Below are 13,702 nucleotides of genomic sequence, written 5' to 3' on the forward strand. Positions count from 1 at the left end.
ACAATTTAAGTGTCGGTCTTTTCAATAACTAAACGAGACCACTAGATATTGGCATATACAAAGCACAACTTATCCTACAGCAACAAATATTTGGACTATATTTTGAACTCTAGTCTCAAAGTACATTAAATCAATGGTGGACCTGTTAGGCATAACTGACTGGTAGATGTTCTAATATGGTATTTTAGATGTGTATATGTCAACATTTCATATAAACCATTAGGGATCTTGTTTTTCAAATTTGCTGCTTTCCCAGTTGTTATCTGTATTGCATCAATACCCTGTAGGCATGTCTCTTCATTCTGGAAGAAAGTTTGCATAAACCAGAAAAATCCCACTGGATTCCTGTTTACCTTCTTTGAGAAGGTTCTAAAAGGCTAAATAGGATAATAGCATGGAGATGTTAACCAACACTGTGAGCAGGACTGTCTGTTTACTCACAGTGACACTCTTCACCACACGTTATGCTTCAGTCGTGTTTGCTGACAGCTTGGACTTTATGCTTCACTTCTTTCCCAGAGGAATTCTGGGAACTGCCAAAGCTGCCCCTTTTACATCCTTCTGACTGTGGTGATTTATGCAAAAGCTTCTGGGAATTTCATGCATGGTGCACCCAGCATCCAAACAGCCAGTGATGCATTAACGTGTATTGGGAAGTATAAGCCATGAGCAGGATAGATGAGTGCCCTAGGCCAGCCTGTGGTCAGTGATTTGGTCAATGCTAGTTATGGAATTTAAAAAGGCCTGCATTTCAGCTCTATCCACAATGAACCTGGTGTGTATGACTGCAATAAAGTCTCATAAAATACTGTGGAATAACTATTAGATAGATAGAAAGACAGACAGACAGACAGACAGACAGACAGACAGACAGACAGATAGATAGATAGATAGATAGATAGATAGATAGATAGATAGATAGATAGATAGATAGATAGATAGATAGAGACTCTGCTAATCAACAGTGTGTGGGTTGACACTCCAAATACAATAACAATATTCAAGTGAGTGGTTTAATTCAGCCTTCACACATGATGAAAATTCATAACTGTTTGAATTATTATGAATCCCCTTAATCCAGCACTCCTGTGTTCAAGTGCTGAAACATATCAAAGTCTAATGATTGGAGATAAGATGAATACAATCTATTGTTTTAGTCACAATAATATATTTTTGTATTTATGTTTCAAGTGGGTCATGTGCGAGTAGCTGACAGAATTGTTGGAGATGTGTCAGGTTGCTTGACTAATTCATATGCTCATCAGAATATTTGTGTGTGTGTGTGTGTCTGTGTGTGTTGTGGGGGTGGGGGGTGGATATGGAATGCTCTGTTCTCTGAGCACTTTAGATATGTGAAGACGTGTTCTGTTCACACTTTCCCTCCTCTCACCTCTGACATTTGTCAGAAGAGACAGGAGAGAAGAGATGAAGGAGCTCATGAATTATTAAAGAGATAGTGACTATTCCTTCAGCCGAGACGTACTTGTAACTCAGGCCTTGTCAGGTAAAAAAAAAAATAACAACAGTTAAGGGATGCCACCTCATAAAACGGTGGAATAAAGACAGCTGCCGGTTGAAAATGTCCAATCTTTTTCCTTTAAAAAAAAGAAAATAAAAAATATGTTGATTATTTTCTTTTTGGAATGATCTGTTTAACACCTGATAAGTATGGAATAAATCACTTCAGGAGCTGCTGTTATAGGATTTTAATCTACAATAGAGAGATGATATGTTCCCACCCCAAAGAGGGTTGTTTATATACTGTACAGTGTATACAATAGCACAGCAAGTGTTTTATTCTGCTTACACTACAATGATTTGGCAACATAATTTATTAATGAACGACACAGACTTACTTTACGTTGTGTAGTTCCTGTTGTCACTTAGGTTATAAACAATCATTCTGGAACTAGAGGTAACACTAATTCTACCACTAGAGGATTATAGTGCTATTGAGTGGAAATCCTAGATTAAATATAAATAAGCACAATTAACCAAACAACTAATTGTACATATCATTTTGGAAACATCCCACTGTTGTAAGTTTTGTAGGGAAAGGACTCTAGATATGAATTAACACCAATCAACATGGATTTTCTTTATGTGTGCCTTGACAGGACCAATGCAAATAGTAACACAGGATGTAAAAGCAGTGTTAAAGAATTATATGGATACTCCTTGATTTATTAACACACTTTTAGACTAAAGTAAATATTGTACTTTACATTAGAATTGGACAAATTACCTGTGCCTCAGATAAATTGTGTCTTTAGTAAAAACCAAACTAAAATGCTATGGTAGAGTTAGCTTTGAAAAACATCTTTCTTCACAATTCTGATTGTGTTGTGTTGTGTTGTGTTGTGTTCAGGCTCTGGTGCGGCATTCAACCAGAAACAAAAAGTTGATCACTGGGCATGGTTTAATTTGTCATTTTTCATTCCAATACTTCACAACACTTTCATATTTATTACTTTTATAAATAATACACTGTGAGGTTATTAAAGACAAATGAAGAGGTGAACAGATGAATCGGTAAATAAATTAATTAGCAAATCCAGTAGCATGAATTGGAATCACAAAAAGCTGGTATGCACCAAAGACTTTAAAGGAAAATAAAATCCCTACTTAGTTATTAGCATTACTAATTATGGTAATAGTAATTATATTTTTTTCTCCTAAGAATATCTTTACATAATATAACAATTTTACCTTTAGAAATAAAATGTTGATTTCTTAGACACAGTTTTTTTTTTTTTTGCTCAATTATTTTCCAGAGGCAAATTTAAGACTTTTAGCTTTAACGTTCTTTGTCATTTTTCACATTATTGTTTAAAGCGAATGTATTGTAGGATCTGTACAATGCTTTCATGTTCATATTACATACAAAAAAGTTTTGTATAATTGTCAAACAAGCCATTTTTGTTCTTTTTTTTGACCCTGAACTGAATTTGACTGAGATGAAAACCTCAGACTGTCTCACCAGGAAATCCCACAATGCAGTATTCAGTCTTTCTAAAGACAAAGCATCTTCATGAGATCCTCATTAGTACCCTTTAACACGCATGCAAGGCTCTTGAAACACATTTCCTTCTCAATTAGATTGATTCCCTTCCCATTCTGTCCCTGAACAGAGATATAACAAATAACAGTATAATTAGATGTGATTCTTGGTTTAGACCACACATTAACATGATAATAGAAAATGCAATTACTGTAGTTATACCTTCAAGAAAATGAGTGGAGGAAGGTTTGGGGATATGGTGGAGATATCAATATTATAATTTCAGTTTTTTTTCCCCCCTTTCTGATTAACAGAATTGTCATGCGGTAAAGCCTATCACTGTCCTGAATGAGGCTTTGTGGCTGTTCTAAATGAAATAATGTGAGTCTGCTATCATGCTATTTGACAGTGCAGGAATTAAGGAGGTTTATCTGTGCTGCATAATTACATTTTATTGTTTCTTGCTCTCACCTCTGCTCTCTTCGTCATGCTTTCAGTGAGAGGAAATTTCTTATGCCCTCCCCTCCAATATAGTAAATTTTGTATCCTTTCATTATGCAAATTATTTTCATTTGAGCTAAAATTGGAGAGACATGGGACAAAGGCTGAAAAGAAGCAATTGGAATTATACATGAGAATAAAACTCTTCTACAGATTTTTTTTCTGGTATGGATCAAACCAAGGATCATTTTTTCTTCTCAATGTCAAATTGGTCACATGTCCAAGACATTTGGTATCAATCTGAACTGACAATAATTTATTTTCTGCAAATGTCTGTTGTCATATTCAACTAGACTTGAAGCAACGTTCTTTTTCCCATCTCACCTCTTGGCAGTAAGCTGTCAATCACAGAAGTATTACACCATGTATTTCCAAATCCAAAATATTTGACCTGGGATCTGCCATGTCTCCTATTATGTAAATAAAATTAGGGGCAAATGTTACTGGAAGAAATTATCCATGGGGTATTGAACTTGATTAAATCTAGACTCCTTTATAGCAGGGTCATAGCCTTGCATCATGAGGTTTCAGTGGATGGTAAACTACACACACACCAGAATTACCATTGGCAAGGTTAGAAACTGTGAACCAAAAATGCCTTTATAGACAAAAGAAAGCAGAGAAAGTCCTTCCTGTAGAGAGTGAGATACAGAAGCTCTGAATAATTTAGATTTTAAAGCTTTGGACCTTTACTGTAACATAAAGGCTGGAAGGAAGAGGTGGATTTCTGTGTTGCAACAAAGCACTACCTACAGTATTTCACCATTTGGCACCAACTACAACAAATAGCATAGAAGAATATGTACAATGTTTAGAGACTGCAAATAATTAACATACTTCCCGGAACACTATGCAAAACCTTTATATGCATAGAAATCACACACGTTATCTCATACTGTAGCTATCTGCTAATAGCTTATTACTGGATAGCTATGTGTGAAAATCACAAAATATTTCAAGTTAATAAGATAAAACTAGATAAAAAAAAGATTTTAAGAATATGATTGTTGCTGCTTGCAGTGCTAGGAATAGTCTGATAATTAGGCAATTAGGATGCTTGTAAAGGTTTTTGCAAATCAGGGTCTCCTGGTCTGTGCTTGAATACAGGCCTGTTTTCATTCCTGCACCTGTCACAACTCCTCAGCCAGTTCACACTGGAGGCTTTTAAAGAAACATGTTAATACGCAATCACACAGACTCTCTTTACATGGTCCAGCTTATCAGTAACTCTTTGTGGAGTCTCATGCCAGCACTTTTCTCCTCTGAGCCACTTACAGTCCAATTCTAGTCTAGGTGGTTTAAAAACTGTTTGTTTATTAATTACTAATATTTCTTGTCTTATTGTAGCCTCTTGGTGGCTCAGCAGCAGGATCCTGTGCTCTCATTTAATTTTTTGGCTGGGTTTGATTTCCAGGCAGGGAGCTAACATAGCTTCTGAAGAGTTAGATCTCAGTGCCGGTCCAAAGCCCGGATGAAATGGGAGGATTGTGTCAGGAAGGGCATCCGTTGTAAAACCTGTGCCAAAATCTATTATGTGGACCGTGTGATTCGCTGTGGAGACCCCAAACAGGGAGCAGCTGAAAGAACAACAACAACAACATTTCTTGTCTTAGTCTATGCCTGTTACACAGTCACATGACATACTGCATGTCCACCATTTTGAACATTGCCTAGCCTTTTTAGTTTGTTCATTTAGTTGGAAAAAATACAGTAAAACCAGTGTTTATGCAATCTACAAATACAAAACATAACCTATTTCAAGCATATTGTTGCATATTGTGTTGTATTTTGCATAATTTTTTTAAAGATATTTCCATGATGAGATATTTCCACTTGAAAAGATCACCTTGCATTTAATTCTGTTTTCAGTCCACCCCCAGGCTCTCATGGATTTTGATGATAAAAAATTGGCTCTTTTGAGACACTCATGCAGTATTTATAGACACAAGCACTAGAGTGAAGAAGGCTGTGAGGCATCCTGGCCCAATGTCAAGCCCAAAACTGCAGTGCTATCATTTGTCTTGCTGTTAATATGTCAACGGGTTTGGTCAAACCTCTCAGGGACATCAGATACAGTACAAGTGCATGGACAAGTCACTTGCCCTTTTTCCTCTGCAGTCTGTACTAAGGCTTTTGGTACAGCAAATTTAATTACGTCTGACCTTATTTAAGTGGCAGGAAATGTAATGCTTTAGGAGCAAGGAGGTCAGATTCAATATCCAGATTTGATATGTCATCAGATGATTGAGAGCTCTTAAAGATCCACCAATAAATAATTAGAGTCTAGCTTAACTTTTAATTCATTCAATAAATCTTTTTTTGTTAGTTTTACGCAATCTAGAAAGACACTCCGGAGTCAGGGAAAGATGCACAGAGTCTTGCACAGATCCTTAACCCCATATTCTATTCTTTTTTCATTTATATTACCCGTTATATTACTGTGCATTATAAGTACAGTGAAACTAATGTAAAAAATGGTTTGTGTGGTACTGAGAATGAAAAGTGTAAATCCAGACTTGCCAATGGGTCTTAAAATACCACTGCTCATGTAGTCTAAGTCAAAGAAGAAGAAAAAAGAAAAGGAAAAAAAGAATGAAATAATGTAATACAGATAAATGCTGTTAACATGCATACATAACGAAATGACGAAGTCTAATTATCAGTTAACTCCACTACTGATTTGAGTGCATTTCTTCTCACACAATAGATTAGTTATTGCTATTATATGATGATTAATCAAGTTTGATTTAAACAGCAATTCTTTTTTACATGCACTCATGAAAAGCAACTTAGAGTCTTAACAAGTAAGTATCTTTTAACATGGTTCATGCAAAGTTATTCAGCATAATTATGGAATTATCTGCATTATGTTCTCATTCACAGAGTAGTGAGAGAAATCTTAGAATATGCTGGCCCCAGACATGAGACTATAAACACAGCTGCCAAGCCCTTCATATATTTTATTTGGACTCCTAAATCTAATGTGTACCCAGGAAGCTACTTATTATACACAACCCCAGGATACATTTGCCTTTTGCTGAGTAGGCATGCTGCAATTGACAGAGGCAAGAAAATATATCTTGATAAAAAGATCTGCACAATTAATTATTACTTGTTGCATATCAATTCATTTTCATTCATGTAAAATGCAAATGAGACAGATGATGAATTGGCTATGCTCTACGAAAAAGAGGGTAAACACATCATTATCTTCCTATTGTCACACTGCAAAATAAATTTGATGACATTCAGGCTGTGTCCTGTACCCAAAACATGAACAAATTAAAGCTGGATGAAGAATTGATCGATTTTAAATTTGTATCTGATGAATACAATGAGTGATGTCAAAATAAGCATGCTGATAATTACATGGAAAATTATCTTTCCGTGTAAACATTATTATTATTATTATTATTATTATTATTATTATTATTATTATTATTATTATTAAACAAGTAATAATAGTAATAAAATCTACTATGCTAAAATCTAGTAATAAAAATCTAACATGCACTTTTAGAATTACACTTTGCTTTTACACTACCCAGACAAACATTAACATGAATTCAAGATGACATTGCATGCTACAGCAAACACTTCACTGGAGTCTCTGTGTCACTGAGTCTTGATGAAGCAGTGTAATTAAAAAGCATCTGCACAATCGCCCAGCTTGGTGTCAACTGTCCCTTTAAATAACGCTACTTTTGTGCCTATTTGCACTCAAGCAGGTTATTAATTGCCATTTTATTCACAATTAACAAGACAGAGTAATTACCCCCACATTCCCTGTTAATGACATTCCCATTTAAAGCAAGTGGTAAATGGATCAGTATAAGATAGCATGGTCTGAGGAGACAGCTGAAATAAATAATGGTCATTAGAGAATGCGTCATGGAATGTGGCTTGATGGTTTCCTGCTTATTATTAACATTTAAACACTCTGTGGCTTTCCAAAAACAGGGTTTGAATAAGCAATGAATGATTTATTAGTGGAAAGCTTGATACCCAGCTATGACAACAGAATCCTTGTAGCTTGTTTCTCAGACATGTGCTTCTGGCTTTCTACCATTGTAATTAATGTGTTCTTTTTAGTTTTTCATATACATCAATGTGATTAGATCAGATGACAATAAAACAAAGAGCTCTGCATAAGTTTCCTATCTTTCAACCTGGAGACAAAACACCCCAGTGATTTCACATGTAAGTAAGCAGGGGTCTCATTTTGTTAAATTCCAGTCACTTCTCCCTTGCTTGGTTTTTATGTTCATATTGTATTTAATATAACTTAGTGTTTATTTAAATATTTATTAACCATCTCTCTTTTAATGTTCTAATGTTTTTTTCTTTCTTCTGTGTTCTTTTATGGAATGCTGCCATTTATTCCTTTCCTTTCCTTTTTTTTTTACTAGTCATTCTTATGCTGTACAGCACTATTTATATGCACCTTACATACAAAAACAAAGATGATGATGATGGAGAAACTTTTTCACTAGTGTATTTGTATGTATAGTTTTTCAATGCTAACATTTAGGCTACTTAGAAGTATGCTTTGTGCCAGGTATACCATATTGCACCTATTCTTTCAGGTGTAGATGTAGGAAGATTGATTAAAAATGTATAAACACAGTACAATACATCCTTTTTATTGTCACATTTAATTGGACAATGTGAGCAGGTTTTAATGTTAGATATTACTCGGGAAAAAGTTTTTTTTACTCTTACTCTAAATTTTAATGCTTTTATTATGCACATCTTATCCAATATTTGAACAATTTCTTTGTTTAGTAAAATAACTAGTGAGCAATAAACAAAAAACTTCTTCGGCTCATCTTCAGCTTCTACTGCATGATCTTCTTCAGATCATTCAGTAGTAAAACCTTGTCTTGTGAGTAGTGGATTGTGTGGACAACTCCAGCTGGTCGCAAATGTGGCCTTTCTCTTTAACTCTTTTCAGAAGAATTTTAAAAGAAAAAAATATAAGAAATTTGATTTCTAAAAAAGTCTAAAATATAAAGGAAAATCCTTTAAGACAGTTTCTTTAAATACTATATTGAGCCATGACATAATTTTATAGCATTCACTATTTTTCAATATTCACAGAGTCTCTTTTAAAGAATCATTAAAGGAGTTCCCATTACAGCAAACACAGTTAATCTGGCCTCTGGACATGAATAATTGATTCCCAATCATTTAAGATTTGCTGACTGTCTATGTGATATTCTATCCACCATCATGAATTTGGTATTGATTTCCATTCCTAGAAGAAGAGGTTATTCCCTGTAGTTTATTGAGCTGGTAATTATTACATTAGAGGAGATGTATTTTTTTCTTTCTTCATAAACTGTGCAAACATTATCAGTTTTTCACTGAATATATACTAATCTTATCCAAAATGAACTCAAACTGCACTGAATCTATAGTATACTTAATAGTATATCTATGATATATCTCTAGTGAATGGAGGATAGTGATCTATGCACTTCTAAGGAGAAATATACAACAATAGGCCAAAACATCTGCACCATTTACAGATAAAGCAAGTAATGTTGATTATCTAGTAACAACAGCGGTAAGTGAACAGTCATTTCACACAATATAAAAAAATGTGTTGGATGCAGGAAGCGTAAAGTGACTTTCACAAGGGTCACAACTTTATGGCCAGATGACTGGATTGGAGCATCTCTGAAATGGCAAGACCTGTGGTATTCTCTGGGTCAACAGTGATAAGTACTCACTTACTGTGGTCCGAGGAGGGAAATACCATAATCTCTTGACAGCGTGTTGGGCATACAAGACTTATAGATCTACGAGTGTGGTGAAGACCATCCTGTCTAGTCGAACTGAGTAGAAGGGCAAGTAGATGAAAAAAAGCCTTTATTGGTCACATATACATTACAGTGAAATTTTCTGATTTGCTTCACATATCCCAGCTTGTTAGAAAGTTCAGGGCCAGAAGGATCAGAGCACAGGTTAAGCCAAGATATGGCTCCCTGGAGCAGAAAGGATTACGGGCCTTGCTCGAGGACCCAACAGTGGCAGCTTGGCAATGCTGGAGCTATAATTTGTAACCTTCTGTCCAGTAGCTCAAGGACCTTAACCACTAAACACCTACTGCCCCTACTGCCACTACTGTGACACAAGACAGAGAAAATATTAATGATGGTTACAGGAAGACTGTGTCAGAATAAACAGTGTGTGATGCAGACTCGTCAGAGTGGCCATGCTAACCTCTGTACACCAACTTTTACCTTGTGAAGTGATGAAACCAGTTTGGACTGAAGGAAGAAAGCAAGTTGGAGAAGGGAGCAATATTCTGCTGGGAAACCCTGTGTCCAGGTATTCACATTTACACTGATCGTGACATCAACTTGACACATAGCACCTGCCTGCACATTGTTGCAGAACAGAAATAACCAATTTCTGACCAATTACCCCAGATCTCAATTGAAACACCGCATCTTTTGATCGGGCAGGAAAAATAAGTCTAATCCTCAGTCCATCCACCTCAGAACTTACAGGACTTGCTGCTAATATCTTGGTGCCAGATACCACAGAGCACCTTTAGAGGTCTTGTAGATCCATGCCTCGGTGGGTTAGAGATATTTTGGCAGCATGTGGATCACCAGCAACAATTTATTCAGGTTATTCAAGTTTTAGCTTATCAGTTTATATCAGATGTGCAAGCAAAGTGCTTATAAAGCTGTATGAGGTAAATTCAGTAGATATTCAAAATGGTTTATAATGTCCCAAAGTTTTTGTCTCTACATTTCCTCACTTCATTGCTGTTCTAACAACTAATGATGCAAACAGAGATGTCATTAATTTTGTGTCCATCGCTATGGAGAAAGGAGAAATCCTTCATTCTGATATAAATGTGCCTGAAAAAATTATCAGCTACTCTTCTGTTGGTTACCAGTGATGTACACCTGATTACATCTCTTACAAGAGAGATGATAAACAACTCCTATGGTGATGCATGAGGGGTGATGGTAGACAAAGTCTGATCCTTTACGGCTTGTAATTTTACTGGCTTATTTATTCACACATTTGCAAGTGAAACATCTTGAAAGGTTGCATGCTGTACTGTTGTTATCTGTATCTGTAGGAGCTGAATAGAGGTAACTTAAAAATGTAAGGCAGTCTCTGGATAATGCTGCAGGATTTTGAGTATTTAAGTTTCATTTTGGCCATGGTTTTATTAGTAGGATGATGAGCGAGCACCAATGAAATTGCCTCTGTCCTAGTAGTGGATAATGTAGAGGTCAGAGCATCCTCTCAATAGTGCTAATATGGTACATGGCATGATCTATGACTATCTTTATACAGAATCCACAGTTAATTACACATTTCCTCATTTTTTGGAGGAGGTCTTTATACTCACTGTGAAGGCATTTAAGCCACATTAGCTGAGAATAAGGAACTACAGTGCTTAGGAGTTGTATTCTGAGTAGGAAAGAATGTTTCAAGGTTTATAATGGATGGTGAATTCAAGAAAGACTCTTATTTCTCTGACATGTCCAGTACTCTATGTATCTGTATATTCCAGGGCTGGGTTGAATTTGGAAAATGAAGAAATTTAAAGTTCTTCATGTGTGCAGGTAGTTCTTTTCAAAGTATTTAAATAACAATGCTGGTAGGTGTTCTGTAAATTTGAGCTTTTGATTAAGTTAAAAAGAATTAAATATGAAATTTCACAGGAATTAGTCATTTGGTGGGTCCTTTATAATCATGTACAGAAGTTTTATATATTTAGAATTAATACATAATTTCAACTGACAGTAATACAGGAAACATAAGAAATGTGGCTTGTGAAATTATAGGTTAACTCTCAATTGCTCAGTTGTATAAAATGAGATAAAATGTAAGTCATTCTGGATAAAGGCGTCTGCCAAATGTATGTAAATGTAAATTGTTTTCATAGTTGTAGTAACAATAAATAATGAGATAGTGGACAAATAATGAGATAGTGGTGCTGAATTCAATGTATCTCTTTTGTAGAGTGAAAAACCTTTGAATTACTGATATAACTGATAAATAAATTACACACACCTCTGTTTGGAAACACCATGTTCAACTGATTCTAGATGAAGTTCTAAGATAATTCTCCTCCCTCTGAATACTGATGCATTGTTAATGTTGCAATAATACTAGAGTACATCTGGAAGCAAAAAAAAAACAAAAAACACAAATTTTGGACCATGTGCGAGAGACCGACAAGAGAGGGTGGAAAATTACATAAATTATATATCCCAAGTTTTGTTCTAAGGTTCAACATTGTTTTATTGCCATGAAACACTGTCTGTAAATTTTAAACATTTATGTTACATTCATCAAGAAATTTCTTAGACTTTAATCATTACACAGTGCATGAGGTAGATGTCAAGGGCAAACAGCAAATCAGAAACCTCAATCCCAGCTGGAAGAGAGCTAACTCAAGAGAGATGCCTCCAATTAAATTATGTCTTTAAGAACTGGTCTCATCGCACATAGGAGGCAGTTTCTTTTGTGCTTATATGAAGCCATGGGATGAAAATAAATTAACTAAATTAATTGCAAAGCAAAACAAGAGAATGGAGATGCATGCCTACTCTCTGAGGCTGACCCAAATGAAAAAAGGAAAGCCAAACTAATTTTCTCTCAATTATTTATCAAACAATAGCCTCATGGACCATTTGACATCAAGCATGAGCAACTTATGGTGATGTGAGCTGAGAATGAACGAGATGTTCATTTCACAAAGCCATATTTTTAAACTAAGGATTAAAACATAGGTGCATTAACTGCACATGACACTTTATTTAGACACATACCTGTACAGTACCATTCTCTACCATGCCATACCATACCATACTATACCATACCATACAATACCAAATCAACATATTAAAAAAGTTTTAACAAAGTCAAGCTGTGATAACATTTACATGCCTCTTGAGACGAATTGTGATTGACAGTAGAACCAAATAAACATGTCTAATTTTTAACATTTTTTTCTTAGCTGCTGAAGTTTTTTCTTCTATGCTTTGTGCATTCTTTCTGGCCTCTCTCAGTTACTGAGGACGCTTGGGTGGACTGCAAAAAGGCCTCTTAGTCTTCTTGTTTATGATTGCTGCCACTTGTGCATCTCGTTCCCCATCTTTCATTTTACACTTGACCAAGCATCTGAAATGAACCTCGAGGAGACAAACATGGGGCAATGCACAGTTATAATTTCCCAATAATGTGGAGAGGTGGTGCATTAACTGAATTAGCTATCTTCTCTGCCTTGTTGTCTTTTGCGATAAGAGGCTAGCAGAGCTGCCATTAGCTCTGAGCAGGATTAGGGAGGGAGCAGGGCCTATTTCGAACAACATGGGAGCGCATCATAATGAGTCTGCTGCACAGGGCTGTAGACACACTTTTCATCGAGCTCTTTAATCATGGTCAAGGTGAATTTTCCTCTCTTCCGAATGAGTGCGAGGAAGGGATTTGCAAGTTCTGAATTTGCTGATGACATTTAATCTCTGTGGAGGAGGACTGCAAGTTATGACTGACATTCATGAAAGCAGAATAAAAAAAGGACATGTCATACATTATATAAAAACTGTTAATGTCTTTTTATATCTTTAGTTGCTACAAACCATATAGGTAGGCTGGAACATAATTATCACATCCAAAATGAGCCAAAGTAAGAGATTTAAGTGGAAGTATTAGCCACTAGTTTTTTTTACAGAATCACTAAATTGATGATAACAGTCACCCAAAATGTCTATTTACAAAATAAAAACCTAATTTACTTGTTTAAGACAATGAAAAGTACAATAAACAAATTTCCTCAAATAAATAGTCTTCATTACATAAACAACTAATACACTAATACAAGTTAAACCCACGTCAGAACCCAATTCACCTTTAGTGAGATAAGCAACCAGAATGGTGTTAGGGAGAAAAAGTAAAAAAAAAAATTTCAAGACAATTTCAATACGATTTGAAGAATTATATTTGCACAGTTATACTGAATATCAGCACGGATGTGGGCATGAGCTAATCGACGCGCTGCCAATATTTACTGTAACCACACTTTTGCTTCTGTGATATTGTGTTTAAAGTTTTAAAAATAAGAAAATAATACTGAGTAACTGACATTTTGGAAACAATAATAATAATAACAATAACAATTATTATTATTATTATTATTGTTATTATTATTATTATTATTAG

Source organism: Tachysurus vachellii, chromosome 4 (assembly GCF_030014155.1).
Source record: "Tachysurus vachellii isolate PV-2020 chromosome 4, HZAU_Pvac_v1, whole genome shotgun sequence".
NCBI classification, from domain to species: domain Eukaryota; kingdom Metazoa; phylum Chordata; class Actinopteri; order Siluriformes; family Bagridae; genus Tachysurus; species Tachysurus vachellii.